A 12,798-nucleotide genomic window follows, 5' to 3' on the forward strand; every position below is an offset into this window, starting at 1 on the left:
ATACCCCCAACATTTACACGAGAAAATATTCTAATAATGTATTATATAATTCAGTTACAAAAAAATTGACATAACTCACAAACTATACTTTATACTATGTTACTACTATTTCTATATCCTCTCACATGCAACTAATTGCTAGAAGAAGAACTGGCTTTTCTTTGAGACTCAATTTAATGATGACCACTTCTAAGGCAAATATTTGGGTAGTACCATTCTTTCTCATCGGAAGTCATTTTTTTGCATTGCCTCAGGGAACTACATCACTTGTCAGTCAAGGCATATTTCAAATTCAACTTTATTTTCTCCTTACCTAAAGAAGTCCCAAATCCAAGGTAAGCTATTCATATAAACTTAATGAAAATACAACTAACCTATGAAGACCATAGCCTTTTTTTTCCCCCCAGAACCAAGGATTGAACTCAGGACCTTCTGCTTTGAGAATAAGCACTTATTCTACTGAGCTATCTCCCTGGCTCTGACCATAGGATTTTTAACAGGGCAAATTGCTCTTGAATTTCAGCCTGAACTTCCAATGGATTTGGCTGTTTTAAGAAAATGAAAATCTCAGTTTCTGTGTGTTTGTTTGTTGGCAATGAGGAGAACTATGCTACTTGCCTGTTTTGTTATTGGTTGAATTAAATGCAGCTAGAGAGACAAAGAGAAAGAGGGAGAAAGAAAGAGCAAAAGTAGAAAGGAAAAAATATTCAGAATAATGGAAATCATAATATTAGCACATTACATGAGCTTACTTCCTTAAAAATATAGCCTTCACATTTATTTGACTGCTATTATTCTAATGAAGAGCAAAACTGTAAAAATGTTGAATATCCTTACTGGAACAGCTCTATTTCTTGGTATTTGTTTATGTTAGTGTAATTTTATGATTAGCAAGGCAAAACATAAAAGTAAAACTGTGCTTTTTACTTAATTCACTTAGTGCAATTAAATATCATTCCTCTCTATGGGAATTTTAGCATTTGTATAAGTTAATTTATGTGTGGAATTTTCAAATATTTTATAAGCATACATATGATTCTTACTCTCCAGTGTGAGCCTCCAGATTTGATTAGTTCTCTTTCTATAAATCACAATCAGCACAATTGTAACTGATCAATGGAATGATTACCTTAATCATTCCAAATGTTAACTTTTTCTTCAAAATGTAAATTCAATGATGTCAGGACCTATAATTATCTTGTTCGTAAGTGTTCCCTTGATATCTTTTAGTTCCAATGGCATAGATATTTAGAAATTAATAGTCCAAGCTCTTTGCATAAATATGGTTTTGTTTTTGTAATATTCCAATTATACAACAGAATATTATCTTAGAGCTTCAGTCAGTCAAAAAGTTTATTATGAATAAGGAAAACTAAAAATCTTCCCAATAATAAAGAAGATGGGAGGAAATGCTCTTAAATTTTGTTTAAGGGTAGAGTAATGAGAGGGAAAAATTAGGGACCCACTGGTAAGCCAGCCACACACTTTACATAGAGTGGAAATAGTGTTGGACATGACAGGAGCAGAAGGCTGATGGGCTAATGATGAAGACAGCCAGTGTCATAAGGGTGTCCGAGCCAACTGCCATGGTGGTGGGACAACCGTCAGGGGTGCAGGTGAGGAGCACCGGCTGAAACAAAGAAGAAAGAGTTTCTGTTTCCCCTGGAACTATTAGTGTTGTCCAAAGAAGAAATGAGATTTCTTCTCACAGGAGCAAATGCGGTTTCTTTCACAGAAGGTGTTCTAATGTTCAAAAGGCTCAACATCTATCTGATAAGAGAATTTTTGGAAGGACTCAGGCATCAAGCTCTGTTTAGTAAGAAATTTCTATAATTCAGTTTAATTTTTAATTTAATTTTTTCCAAAATAAAAATCCTCTGTTTTGGAAAATATTCAATATAAATTTGAGAAATGAAAATTCTGGAGATCTTTATTCATTCTCATTAATTAGAGTAGAAGCAACAAGAGCCTCTAGAGTCATAAAGAGAAAGAGATCTTAATGCAGATCCCATAGTGTTGCACCTCACTGACAACCCAAGAATTAAGTAAATCTATCATCAACTGATTATGCCCTAATTGGAAGTGATAGGCTAGAAATAAACATATTTCCCTCTTTTTAGTAAAGTGTTGATAGATGGATTTTTAAAGTGGGACTTGATTATTATTTTTTGACAAATTGTAACACTTACAATTCCATAAGGAGTTTTGGTGACCAACTTGTTACTTGAAGCATTATTGTAAACGTGATCAATTATAATGTAGGAACAAAAGATACAGAAAAGTAGCTGTCTGCTAACATGCTACAGTCCAATAAATGAACTTTCCCAAGGACAACGTCCCCATAACTGCAAGAAGTGCAGGAAATGATGAGACCAATCATTATATAATTTTGTTATACGTTATACAAAATCCAGTATGACATTAACCTGCCATTAGAGAATGTGAAGCATCACTGGAATAGAAAAAAGAAAATTTTTGTTTGTGTGGTACTTTGTTTTCATGCTACGTTTGAATACTGTCTTCCTTGTTACAGATTTGTGGTGGTTAAAGGTTTATTTTTGGTTATTTTCCTCTGAAATGCACTGCTTTTGTTGGAGGAAAGAGTTTAATTACTGGCCCAATCTTGCTGCACTTACATAGGCTTGCTTCTGTGTTCTCCTGAAGCAGATCTGTGGAAAGCCTATGGGTGTACAACCACAGGACCCAGAATCTAAACTCAATTTCCAATGAATCTGTTTGGTCTTGCTTTTAGATTTTCTCATAGTTGTAGAGCAGGCCATATTGTAAAACATAATAATCCTTTAAAGGGCTGCTCTTTTTGAGACAGACTCTGTGACTAATTAGCTTTCTTCTTTGTGCCTGCAGCAGAGTCCAGTATCACCCAGTTCTGTTTGCTCCATAGTATATCACTAGTGTATTCTGGTAACAACTGCTTGGTCAGCTCCATAGTTTTTTGTACCTGAATCTTCACAGGTAGGGTCTCATCTGAGAACCTTTGGTTAGGAGTCAGATGGAATCATACACTGACCTGCCTTCTCCTTCATCTTTACAACATGCTGCAAAGGTCCCATCAGGACCTGAGCTCTGCCCCTTTAACTCAGTGAAGCTTCAGTATAATTCCATGTACTACCAGCAGGAATTACCCTTAGTAAACTGAAGGATCATAGATAAATTTATGCTTTCTTTGGTGCATGGAAACAGCATCAAAATATATTTGCTTGAATTTATTAGCCTTGAATGCAGGGGGTATTAGAAACTAGTGTACACTTCACATCAGGTTAAATTTTAAGGGCATTATTTGAGACAATTTTAAAAGTAAATCTCAACTGTGCAAAAAACAGCTTTGTAGTCAAACACACAGATAAATTTGTCACAATCAAAGCCAGGTCTTTTGTCCATTGCCAATTATGAGACTCTTCCACTTTTTATAAAATCATGATCTTCCAATTACTAACCCTCAGAAGGCTGAACCACAGTGGGATCTTATTTTTAGACTTTTTTTAGTTTTAGAGAGTAATACTTAACCTTTTTTTCTGTAAAAAAAATCCCATATTTAACTGACATTTCTTATTGAAATAATTGAATTATAATTCTATTTAAGTATTAAATTTAATTGAACTGTAATTAGTTCAGTTTAGTACCGCCAGGTGATTCAACATAATTATTTTATCCAAGAGTTTCTGGCACTCACACTACTCAAAAATAATAAAAAGAAGGATAATGACTCATGTCTAATGAAATGTGGAAAGATAAATGCTCTTTAAAGACAGTGAAAACTACGTAATTTAAAGACAGTGAGAACTACGTAATACTTGTAGATAACTTTTCCTCCTGTATAGTAGGTGGGCAATTTATTATGTCCATGTGCACAAGAATACAGAGATGAGTCCACCTAAGACAGGAAAGAGGACTAAAAAAGAAGCTCATTGGAAAGAGTGGAACTATGAAGGACCAATGAAATAATATTGGTCATTGCATTAATTAATATCGAAAGGTCCTTATTGTACAAAAGCCTGCTCATCTCATCTGGTTAATTATAATCAACAGAAACATCATGTTAATGTGGAAGGTACTATTCTAGCCCTACAATGTACCAATCTATATTGTCCATTTGTGCATTTTCAGAAATATTTTTGATGACCTACTGTGTTTCAGACAGCAATTCCAGGATAAGCAAGATCGTTGATATAAAATCCCTCTCTACCAAGAGAGGAAACATTACTCAGATAAAATATATATATATATATATATATATATATATATATATATATATATATATATAGAGAGAGAGAGAGAGAGAGAGAGAGAGAGAGAGAGAGAGAGAGAGAGAGAGAGAGAGATTACATCCAAATCCTGTGGATTAGGAAAGTGAGAATAAATCTCAGAAAATAGTACTGAAGCCTTAGACAAAATATTATAGAAACACATAAAGAAATCACAATTTCTTACCTTATCTTTTGAGTTTCTGGGGTTCCAAAATGATTAGATTGTATCTTTTCCTATATCATACTATTTTTAAAAAATAGTTTTGTGTAAGAAATTTTATGCTCATTCACTGGAGTTTTATTAGTAATTATAAAACAGTATTGGCAGCAGCTTCCAGACGGCTGAAAGAGCTCCTTGAAGAGCTGTAGGGGAACAGAAAATGGGAAATAGATAATGTGTTCTTTCTTTTTGTTTGTTTTTCATATTTTATAGTAAGGGTCCACAGGGTCTCACTATGTAGATGGGACTTGTAGTGATCCACCTGTGTTCAGCCTCCCAAGAGCCGGGATGACAGGGGTGCACCGCCATGCTCAGTCTCATTAGCCTTCTCAGTGAGCCCCAGAGGCAGGGCTAGTATGGCATGCCAGGGATGGAACCTTGGCCTCTACGTCTGCCTAAGCAGGTGCTTTACTCAGCTGAGCTATTTGACTGGTCCAATAATGTTTAAATTTGTGATTCAACCCCATTTATTTGAAACATGTTCTCAATTTACAATCGGCCACTCTAAAATGATTGAATTAAATGATTCCATTCATTTAAAAATAAAAGTTTTATTAATTAAATTTAAACAATTTAGGGCTGGCCAGATAGTTCAGCAGACTAAAGCACCTGCTTAGGCAGAGCGCAGAGACCGGGGTTCAATCCCCAGCATGCTGTGCGGGCTCTGAGATGGCGAATGAGAATGGGCATGGTGGCACGCCCCTGTTTTCCCAGCTCTCAGGAGACTGAAAACAGGAGAATCACTACAAGACCCACCACAGTCAGTGGCTTCAATAAAATAATTGTACTCTTGTTTTTAAAATGTCTCTGAGTTAGAAAGTATGCAAATCCTACTCTTTAACTTAACTTGGTTCAGAGGGAACACAAAGGGTTTCTGATCATGAGGTCTTAAACAAAACTCTTATATAGATTAGTTCCAATGCAGGCAAAAGTCTTTAAAAGAAATAAAGACTTCCTTCACCATTGATCTTATAAACAAAAGGAAAGTAATTGATGTCTGTAACACAATCCGTCAGGATAGTAAAGATTGAAACTTGTTTGTGCATTTGGCCAATTAATGCTTAAAGGAAATTAAAGGATTTATACCACATATGAAATTTAATAAAATTTTAAGAACATTTTTGTTACTTTCCAGGTGACAAAAAATTTAAATACTGCACCATAAGCAGCCACATTGATCTTTCAGGATCATTATATTTTTTTTCCTGTAATATTAAAAGAACTATGTCCTTTCCTTTATGAATTCTTAAGACTACTATAGTACCAAGGATGGAAATTTGATGATAAATAGGCAACAGGTTAAGAATTGTCACTGTCATTTAATATTTTCTTGAATTAAGCATCCTAAACTACTCACGTAGTAAATCCTTATCCTCTGCAGCATATTTGAAATTTAATTCCTATTCCATTTTCTCTGGATTTTAAAGTATTCTATGAATGCCTCAGCACATTTTGTGTATTTGTTTGGCATTTTCATAATTTGACACAAATCATTTTTTTCTACTTCATTCATGCTTTTGGAATATTTCTCAGAATTAATTATACACACAGAGAAACAAACTATATATTTAAAAATGATGAGTATAATATGTAGACTATTATAGATATACATTGATATTGCATTTAACATAAATACCATAGAGTTGAAAGCATATAGGCCCACAATACTATGCATTACATACAGTAAAGTGTGTGATATATGTTAATTACATATATGTGGCATGGGTATATACTTGTAGGCAGGAACATGCCAAAATACATAACACCACAAAGTAGTATGTATTGTCCATTTAGAATTCAATTAAAGTACTTATAATTATGTATTCCTCATACAGTCCTGTTTTACATAATTTTCTGCTAATTTTGTGACAAATTAGATGCATTTAGAAATCACATATTTTGGAGCTTTGGGAGAAAGCACAGCGGTCTAAACACCTACCGGGCAAGTGCAATGACTGCCGTTTAATACTTGGTGCCACATGCAGCGCCATCCCCAGAATCCTAGGTGCACCATGCCGACAATCCAAACCAGGCATGGTGGTGCGCACCTGTAATTCCAGCGTTAGGGAGGCTGAGACAGGAGGATGATTATGAGATCAAGCCACATAGTGAGAGCCTGTACCAAATAAATAAAAAAAAGATATTTTAAAAAATTTAAATCACATATTTTGTATTTTATTCTAGATGTATATTTATATATCTACTCAATCTGAAAGGTAAAATGTTCCATTCAGAACAGATTATACCCTCGTCTGTGTACCTTCCACTCACATATAGATAGTTAAACATGACAAGACTTAATGGTTGAAGCATTCAAACATGAGGATGTGAATCATTTTGAGGACACGATTGATATTACATTTCTTTTAAAATATAAGTTGTCCCTATTTTATTTTTCCTCAGTATAGGTTAATTTTATTTCTGTCTTTTCTCCAGTGGAAAATGAAATTACTCAATGACTATATTAGATATATTTTTTTTCAAATTAGTATAATATTGCCATGATTTTGTCAAAATTCAGTTGGCTTTGATATTAGTCATTTATGATGTTTTTCTTACAAGTACACATGACAGCAATATATAATCAATGAATAAAATTGGCAGATGTGACAGGCAGCAAGCACAGCAACCCCATAGAATATTTAATTCCAATCCTAGAGACTTGTGGATACAAGTTGATACACAAGTAAGAATTAACATTTCAGATGGAATTGAGCTTGCAAATCATTTAACTTCTGGAAGGGAAGAAATTATCTGACTTTGGGGCTGGGGAGATGGCTCAGTGAAATAAGAGCTTCCCTGGCAAGCTCCAAGGCCTGAGTTCAATCCCTGGTCTGAAAATAAAAAAAAGAAAGAAAGAAAGAAAGAAAGAAAGAAAGAAAGAAAGAAAGAAAGAAAGAAAGAAAGAAAGAAAGAAAAAGGGAATGAAAGAAATTATCTGACTTTACCTTGATTCACCTAATGTAATTGCAGAGTCTTTGTCAGTAGAGCTTGGAGACAGAAGGTCACTGGGAGGACTGCCTCAACAGCCAAACAGAATCATGGCAACAGACTTTCCACTAACACTTTCACTCAGCCCTAAAAATACCTTGTTTTTCAACCCAGTGATATTCATTTTAGCATCTGACCTCTAAACACATCAGGTGACATATATTTACTTCATCATGATTCATAAACTTATGAAACATTTTAAAAGCCACAATAGGAAATGAACATGATGGACATTACTCTGTGATGTACTCTCAAACTTTTCTTTTGCTTGGAAGAAATAGAATAGAAATACTGGGAATGTTATGGAAGAGTGGGAATTTCTATCACTTATATTTTTATGAAAATTATCTATTTGGATCTTACACTATATTTTTACCTTATTGGAAATTGGATACCTTGGATCCTTATTGGAAAAATAACATTTTATCAGTAATTTTAACAAAATATAAGAATCAATTAACCTTTTGTTGCTTGAAATATGTCTCAGAAATGTACCATTTTTATGTCCAAGTTCTTTCATTTTTTGATATAAAAATATCATTTTGATATAAAAATATCAAATTTCTTGATATTTTCAAGCTAAAAATCACTGTATTTAAAAATTATATTACTCTAGGGATATTTGTTCTCATGTTTTGAGAAAAATTTCTGTGGATATTTTTCTTTTTTTTGACTTCCAGATATAATATCCTTGCCTAACTTCAAGGATGGGAAAGATGGCAAAAAGAAGAGGTAAATGAGCTCTATAAATAGGTTTTATGCAGTACATTACATGATAGTGCAAATCTCAAGCACGTGTTCATAAACACTGCTGGAAGACTGACAATAAATTTTCTTGTCTGTAAATAAACTTTATTTTCTGTTTAAATTTGTGTCTAAATTGTTAAATATTTAATATCATTCACTAATATTACTCTTGGTCCAATGAATTTGTCAGACCAGGTTTTTGTCATAATTTAGTTTTGTCTTTTATGCAAGGCATTTTATTGAACTTAAGTGTACCCTGTCAAGAGGAATAGTGCGATACACTCTCAGCCACTGAAATCATCCAGGTAGCTAGCACACGTATCAAGAATACATAGAACCTTCTAGAACTCAGAGTACTTCACCTTAATCTCTTTTTCAGTCATAAAAATCAATCTCATATAATCAATTTTCTATCTTCTGAACTCAAATTCTTACTAATATTTATTTCTGCATATACATTAATAAAAGCATATCAATTATTTTTGTGTGTGTGGAACTGGGGATTGAACTCAGACCCTTGCAGTTGCCAGGGAAGTGCTTATTCTACTGAGCCATCTCTCTGGCCCCAAAGCACATCAATTTTTATCTGGCTTCCTTTTTTTAATATTGCTTTTGGAATACGTATTCAAGATATTGCTAGTGACTTGTAAGTCACTTGTCTACATAACTATAGTCTTAGTTACTTTTCTCTTTGCTAAGATGAAAACCCAATATGCACAGGCTAAAGGCAGAAAAGTATATTTAGCTGACAGCCTGTGGAGGTTTTTATCCATAGTTGACTGTTTTAAAGGTAGGGAAGCAGGGTAGAAGAGGAATAGCCCATGGCAGGGAAAGCAGGAGGTAGCCAGCATATCACATTTACTGATATTGTAACCAGGGTATAAGTTGTTTTTGGTGCCACCCACACTAAAGATGAACCTTCCCATTATCCATACCCAGAACTACACTAAAGCAGTCAGTGGAGTGATTTAGTTATCACATACCTCTAATCTATCTTCTCACACCCTAGACCTAAACCCCTCCAGAGCCCCACCTATGAGTTCATGAAATTTTGTATTTAACCCATAATATCTACATATAGCTTCCACTATAGAATTATGCCAACATTACCTTATTCATTCCACTTTTAATGAACATTTAAGTAGATTTCAGTTCACAAATGTTATAAATTGTACTTGATATACAAACCCCAGAACTTTAAGCAAATACTTGTACTCATTTTTTCTTAAGTGCTTTCCTAGGACTGAATGTTTAACTCATGGGGTAGCTACATTTTAGCCTTCCTCTCCTTACATAGTTTTCCAAATCCATGTTATATTTCCACAATCTCTGGGAGAAATCCTACTCCCAGAGTTTCATATGCTGGCTTGTGCCTTTCAGGAGCATGTGGATCATTCCAGGACCTGTGCAGTGGCATTACATCACACCATTTATTTCTTTAAATAATGAAGCTTGTTAAAAGATTGTCACTTCTTTGTGTATACGGTGTGTCACATTTTTTTAATATATTATCTTCCTTATTTTTCTTTTTGACTTATAAAACTCTCTTTAAATAGTTTCACTGACATCTTTACTAAATATATGCTATGCAAATATCTTCTCCCTTAGAATGGCTTTCTTTTTGTCATCTTAATAGAACTTTTCATTACAAATACGTATTTTTAGTTTTATTGAAGTTCAATTTACCCGTTTCTCTATTAATTCTTATTTAAGGTTAAATAAAATATTTCTATATTAAAATCATTTTTTGTTTCCAACTGAAAATATTATTGCTTTATTCTCTCAAGATAATCTTCCTATATAAAAGTCCTGAAATTCTTTTTTCAATTTTTAAAATTCTAAATAGAACTAGCTAGTTTAACTTTATTTATTTTTTATTCATTTTAATGAGAAAGTACAATAGCAATGAAACAGTTTCAAAACAGGTTAGTAGGACAGTTACAATAATTAATACATTGCATTTGTTATCTTCGTAGCAGTTATTCAGGGGACAAGATGCAGACATGATATCTTGTCTAAACAATATTAGTACAAAACTTTCTTCTTATTGAACTAAGCGAAAGTAGTTGTATATCCATCTTATCTTGTATATACATATATATTTTTTTCACCATAAAATAGTCCTTTGTTTTTATCCCTCATTTTTGTTTTGTTTTGTCAGAGATGGGTGTTCCATTTTACAGCTTAGCATATTAATTTGGCATTACTTTCACATTCTACAGGGATTTAAAGTTTAGAATATTCATGGTTGTTGGAAAATAGCAGATTCATGTTATATCTAAGGTATTTGATATTCAGACAGATAGTATGTTAAGCCAAACTGCCTCTGTTACAGGGTAATAATATCATTAAGCTTCTCTTTTGGATGTTTAACAACTAAAGTTTGCACACCAAAAATTAGAGAAGTAGGGGGGCTTCAAGAATAGCAAATATGTTTTCCCTAGCCCTTCAACGTCAGTGAGAGTCAGAACATAGGAGAACATGTGCTGTGACATCCTGTAACTCAGTGGTGTCTCAAATTGTCTGATCAAAGGGATTATGGGCCACAGTGGAAAGTGATCAATGATGTACAGTGTGCCTAAGGAGAGTCACCTAGAGAGAAAAAGCTCTCTCAGGCTTCACAGAGAGCACATTCGTCAAGCAATGGCCAAGACTCATCCAGATGGCTGACACTGACAAAAGATCTACAAGGTGCTGTGCATGATTCCAGGGTAAATCCTGAGGGGATTTGATTGATCTTGTCAGATAGAAAAGTTACATTTTTAGTTATATTCGTCTTGGTTTAACTTGGTCTTAACCATCCAACAGAAAAGTATAACCATGAGATATAGAAAGTCCTTAAATTTAAAAAAAATTGTAAGTGACTTATTTGGAATATATGTAGGCAGAGTAATTGTTTCTAGGACTTGGACCATAGGAGGTGGTTCTCATGCCTACCATAATCAATGAGTATGAGTACGTGCAAGTATAACTGTCCAGAAATACATGATACATATGAATATACAGTAATGTTAATATCCAAGGATAAAGAATATTTACTCAGACACAAAGTTCTCCTGACTCCTTTTCAAGCAGAAAAGATAGCTGTGGCTTTAAAGTTTTTGTAATAAGGCACTGTGGAACTATTTTATTTTTATGCACAATAAAATTTTTAAGCATTAAATGTGTCCCAGTCATCAGTTATTGTTGAAATGAATGGTCCAATTTAAAAATGTCATGAGTTTTTATTCACCAAATTGCACACCATTGAGACATATAAAGTAAAATCTCTCAAACATATGTGACAAATTTACATATGCTTGTCAGTCTTTAACAAATTAAGTACATATATCACATTTTTAGGTCAAAGTTCCATATTTTTAAAAAATGAAATGCTAAGATTATACAGTATTTTTCTAATATATTAATTATATAAAATTATTATAAATTATAGTTAAATCTAAAATATAGGAACTAAAATAATACTTATAACCTCTTCCCTATAATAAATTAAACACTTTTTATCTGTTCATTGTAGAAATCCAAGGAAGTATAAAATAATTTCCAAACTTTCAAGTAACATAGACAGGAAAAAAGTGGAAAAGATTAACTGAGGCATCAGAGATGTCAGGACTTTATTGAATAATACAAATGAACCAAATTGTCATATCATGCAATGGAAAGATGACATCTAGCTGCCTATTAACAGCAATGTAATTAATAAGAGTAACTCACTGTATTCTGTGATGATGCAAAGATAGGCAAATCATTTACATGGGAAGGCAACTGTGAGGGGCAAGGCTAAACGTTATTTTACCATCAGAAAAATTCCCCTACCCTACCTCTTCTGCAAGGAGAAGAGCTACCTCCTATACTCTCAGCAAGGCAAACTATGTTCTCTTTTAAGAAGTGTACCATCATACACTATACACTAAGATATAAGGCAACAGAAACAATAGGTTTTAAAAGCCATAGTAGAAATATTACAGTTTATTTCCAGATGTGCCCCCAAAGCCTCATGCAGTAATAGGGATTTTCAGAGGTGGCTTAACCTAGAGTGTGTGAATGATTCATAGTGCAATGTTTGGATTAAAATTCTGGGATTAAGGGTAGATGATTGCCGATTCAGTCCACTGAACTGATGGGCACCTCTCTTATCCCATTAGATGGGATAAAATATGAGTAAAAGAAAGCAACTTGTCTCTTACTCACTTGTTGCTTTTGCTCTCTTCTGCTGCAATGAGCTGTTGCCCTCTTCCACATGCCAATCTGCCTAGGAGCCAGCTGGTTATAGACTGAAATCTGCACTAACTGTGCGCTAAATCAACCCTTCCTCCCATAACTTAGGGTGTTGGATATTTTGTTTCAGCAAGGAGAGAAAAGTAACTAAGGCAAGAAATAAGAAATACAAGTTGACAGGCATTTTCTATAAAAGAATAATCAGTTAATTTTTAAACCTTTAAATTCATATGGCTTATTTTACAAGGTCTTAAATTTGAGACTCTAACCGGAAGTAGTACTAAATGATATGTGAATATTTGGTCTCTGCTGTACTTTAATATGACATTTATTTTTAAAAATTCCTAACTTTGGCCC

The sequence above is a fragment of the Octodon degus genome, unplaced genomic scaffold (assembly GCF_000260255.1).
Source record: "Octodon degus isolate 3935 unplaced genomic scaffold, OctDeg1.0 scaffold00006, whole genome shotgun sequence".
In the NCBI taxonomy this organism is placed as follows: domain Eukaryota; kingdom Metazoa; phylum Chordata; class Mammalia; order Rodentia; family Octodontidae; genus Octodon; species Octodon degus.